Source organism: Budorcas taxicolor, chromosome 9, assembly GCF_023091745.1.
Source record: "Budorcas taxicolor isolate Tak-1 chromosome 9, Takin1.1, whole genome shotgun sequence".
In the NCBI taxonomy this organism is placed as follows: Eukaryota; Metazoa; Chordata; class Mammalia; order Artiodactyla; family Bovidae; genus Budorcas; species Budorcas taxicolor.
In genome coordinates, this window is record NC_068918.1 from 10850199 (window position 1) to 10854743 (window position 4545).

General features: G+C 46.9%; 1 non-coding gene across 1 annotated transcript; it reads left to right on the forward strand.

The window, feature by feature from the left end:
* Nucleotides 1–1714: 1714 nt before the first annotated feature.
* On the forward strand, nt 1715–1787 carry TRNAS-GGA (transfer RNA serine (anticodon GGA)). Its single transcript has one exon. It is a non-coding gene; the product is annotated as a tRNA-Ser (tRNA).
* Nucleotides 1788–4545: the final 2758 nt, after the last annotated feature.

Here is a 4545-nt window from a genome sequence, read left to right on the forward strand (position 1 = left end):
GTCCCGAAAGTGCCTGAACTAGGTAAGCAGGGACCTAGAGAAAGAAAGCACCACATTCCCTGCAGTGAGTGAAGCTGATTATTTTAAAAAGAGTATGTTTTTTAAAAATAAAGTTTTAGTTTATAGTATATTGAATTATAATCCATGGTTTCTGGGGATAGTGGAGGGAAATAATGTTGAGAAGAAGTTATATAATTTTTTCTAACCACCTGACAGTATTTGTATTCTAGAGATAAAGTGAAAGTGAAAGGCACTCAGTCGTGCCCGACACTTTGTGACCCCATGGTCTATACAGTCCATGGAACTCTCCAGGCCAGAACACTGGAGTGGGTAGCTTTTCCCTTCTCCAGGGGATCTTCCCAACCCAGGGATCAAACCCAGGTCTCCCGCATGGCGGGCAGATTCTTTACCAACTGAGCTATCAGGGAAGCCCTATTTTAGACACGAAGCTTTCGTGTAAACTTCAGAAACAATATTTGCACGAACCTTGGCATCGCCAGCTGTAGATCATTCTACTTCAGTGACTCCTGGAAAGCAAGTTATTTTGACCTGAGTCGTTTCATGATGTCATTGCACCTTCCCTCAGGAAGATGGGTTTGGAGCATAACCTGATGTGAGACAGGGCAGCTGGAACCTGGGCATCTGGCCCCAGTCCCAAACCAGGGCAGTGAGAAAGGAGAAGCCACGTGCGCGGCCTCAGGGCCCAGAAAGCCGCTCCATGCATGACTCTCAGGCCACCGTGGTGGGTGGCAGTCTGTGCTGTTCACTCAGTTTTTTGTTTTTTTTTTTTCCACAAACATTCTCTGTTCTCTTCTTCTGCCCACTTTTCCGTGACACTGGGTGAGATGGGAAACACAAAGTCCAGGGTTTGTTTTTCAAAAGCCAAACACAAAGGAGACAAGGTTTGAGGGAGAGGCAGAGCCCTGGAGGACATCAGAGGACAGTAATTAGGCTTCCCAGGTGGCACTAGTGGTAAAGAACCCACCTGCCAGTGCAGGAGGCATAAGAGACACGGGTTTGATCCCTGAGTTGGAAAGATCCCCTGGAGGAGGACATGGCCACCCACTCCAGGCTTCTTGCCTGGAGAATCCCATGGACGGAGGAGCCTGCTGGGTTACGGTCCATAGAGTTCCAAAGAGTCAGACATGACTGAAGTGACTTAGCAAACATGTGGGTGGTGAGTTGGGGCTCTCCTTATGGGACTAATGCCCTTTTAAGGACAGGAAGAGAGGCCATAGACAGGATCAGTGCTCCCATAAAAGAGACGCCCCATCCCCATCCCAGAGCTCCCTAGCCCCTTCCACCACGTGTGGATACAGTGGGATGTCTGTGGCCCAGAAGAGGGTCCTCACCTGACCTTGCTGGCACCTGATCTCAGACTCACAGCCTCTAGCACTGAGAGAAAGAAATTTCTGTTGTTTCTAAGTTACCCAGGCTATGGGATTTTGTTACAGCAGTACAAACAGACCAAGTGACTTTCCATTCTCAAACCGTCCTGAATTTTAATTTTGAGAGTCCTGTGATTTTCACTGACCAGAAGTAATAATAAATGAGATTCTCCCCTATCTTTTGTATTTTACTGAACAAAACAAAACAAAACCAAGTCACATTCACCTGGAGCCAGCGCTCCAGTGCTTTACTGCTTTTTGTTTTTGCCTTTTCAAAGACTTACAAGCTCTAGCAGTTTATTTAACCTCGCTAACCCTCTAGGGCTTCCCTGGTGGCTCAGAGGTTAAAGCGTCTGCCTGGAATGCAGGAGACCCGGGTTCAATCCCTGGGTCAGGAAGATCCCCTGGAGAAGGCAATGGCAACCCACTCCAGTACTCTTGCCTGGAGAATCCCATGGAGGGAAGAGCCTGGTGGGCTACAGTTCATGGGGTCGCAAAGAGTCGGACACGACTGAACGACTTTACTTACTTAGAACCCTCTAGGGGTCTTCATATATGTCTGTATGAACCCTATATGTGTCCTGATCTGCAATACTGAGAAGACACTGATGGAACTGACAAAGAACCATGCACAAAGGGAGGTGCTGATCTCCCGTCTCTGGCTATTTCACACCTGGTCTCCATGGCTTTGCCACCATGAATTAGTTTCTCTACCCATGTTTAGTCAACGCTGAGTGAACCCCGGGTACTCGGCAAATAGAGAATGATAAAGAAACTCCTTCGTGATATTCATATCCTTGAACATATGTCAAGTGTCTCATGGTTCACAAGGCAGGTCCAGATAGTCAGTGGGGTTTGATACTTTTAGCAACTGTATGAAGTAGGTGTTGCTATGTGCTTCTGGCATAGGGAAGAACAGACCCGACTCCATAAGAGAACTGCTTTATTTTGCTCTAAGCTTTGTTCTCTGTTACCTGTGCTGAGTCTTGCTGACCGTACCTTTCGTAAAAGAATGTTACCTATAGGCTGAAACACACAGGATAGCCTATTCTTAAGGCTCTGATCTTTAAGAAGATAACAGTTTTCCAGTCACATAGAAATAAAAAGTTACAGAATGGAGAAAAACATTTCTTTTGTTGGAAATTTACAGAAACACCCTGAACTGACCTACATGGACAGCTGCAACAACAAAGGAGTCGGACATCAACAAACCATGCCCTTCCCTCACCTTGCCTTCAAAAGTGCTTTGCTGAAACCCTTTGGAAAGTTCGGAGTTCGGGCGGCATGAGCCACCCATCTCCTTGCAGGGACCTGTAACAAACCTTCCTTTGCTCCAGACTCTGACATTTCAGTTTGTTTGGCCTCACTGTACATACAGACTGGGTTTGGTGACACTTCTTACAGTGGTTAAGAATCCATCTTCCAATGCATGAGATGTGAGTCCGATCCTTGGTCCGGGAATTAAGATCCTACACGCCACGGAGCAACTAAGCCCATGTCCCTCACCTGGAGAAAGTCCACACGCTGCAACGAAGACCCAGTGCAGACAAAAGAAAAACCAAAGCAGAAGACTAGAGCAAGTGGGTGTGGTGAAGGGCCCAGATCATTGCCTGTCGTCTTGCAGAGGTTCCATAAAAGTCTGGGTTGCTTCCACAGTGATGCAGAGCTTGTTTCAGGCCCCATCTTCATACTCTATGAGTTCTGAATTCTTCTTTGATGACAGAGGCACTTCTTTTAACCAGAAACTGGAAATGGAAATGTTGTGTTCTTCATTTTGCTTCATAATAAACATTACATAAACGTGTCTGGTTCTTTGAACTCTCTCAAGAAGGCTCTTGATAGAAAACACTAAGATAAAAGGATATTTGTAGTCAGTAGCCCCGGGCTTCCTTCTCAGACTCATTTCTTGCTCTTTGTCCTGTCTTCCTTCTTCCTTGTTCTCTTGTGTTACTGCTGCTGCTACTGCTAAGTCGTTTCAGTTGTGTCCGACTCTGTGCGACCCCATAGGCAACAGTCCACCAGGCTTTCCCCCGTCCCTGGGATTCTCCAGGCAAGAACACTGGAGTGGGTTGCCATTTCCTTCCTCAATGCATGCATGCATGCTAAGTCGTTTTGGTCGTGTCCGACTCTGTGCGACCCCATAGACGACAGTCCACCAGGCTCCCCCGTCCCTGGGATTCTCCAGGCAAGAACACTAGAGTGGTTGCCATTTCCTTGTCCAATGCATGAAAGTGAAAAGTGAAAGTGAAGTCGCTCAGTTGTGTCTGACTCTTTGCCTGCAGCCTACCAGGCTCCTCCGCCCATGAGATTTTGCAGGCAAGAGTACTGGAGTGGGGTGCCATCGCCTTCTCCGTCTCTTGTGCTATTTGGCTTCTTTTCTTGCCCGAGGAACAGGTTGTTGCTGGTGGGGACAGTGGAATCACACTGCTTAGTTCAAGGCTTTGCTGCTTACCGGCCGCATGACCTCAGTAAGCTCCTCAACCTCAGACTTGTCACTTATAGCATGGAGATGTGGAGTCATTCACTTTGTAACCTGACTGCAGTGAAACGGGCCCACATAAAGAACCCAGCATAGCACCTGGCCTTTAGAAAGTGTGCTGCACGTGCCAGGTGCTGTGGTCTCTCAGGAAAGCCCTTTCATCAGCTCATCTGGACTAAAGTGTAGCAGACTTTTTGTTGTTGTTGTAGGCTTCTGTACATTTTTGTTTAATGATATGATCCTTGGAAGAAAAGCTATGACCAACCTAGACAGCATACTAAAAAGCAGAGACATTACTTTACCGATAAAGGTCCGTCTAGTCAAAGCTATGGTTTTTTCAGTGGTCATGTATGGATGTGAGAGATGGACTATAAAGAAAGCTGAGTGCCGAAGAATTGATGCTTTTGAACTGTGGTGTTGGAGAAGACTCTTGGGAGTCCCTTGGACTGCAAGGAGATCCAACCAGTTCATCCTAAAGGAAATCAGTCCTGAATATTCATTGGAAGGACTGATGCTGAAGCTGAAGCTCCAATACTTTGGCCACCTGATGTGAAGAACTGACTCAGTTGAAAAGACCCTGATGCTGGGAAAGATGGAAGACGGGAGGAGAATGGAAGACAGAGAATGAGATGGTTGGGTGGCATCACCAACGTGATGGATATGAGTTTGAGTAAGCTC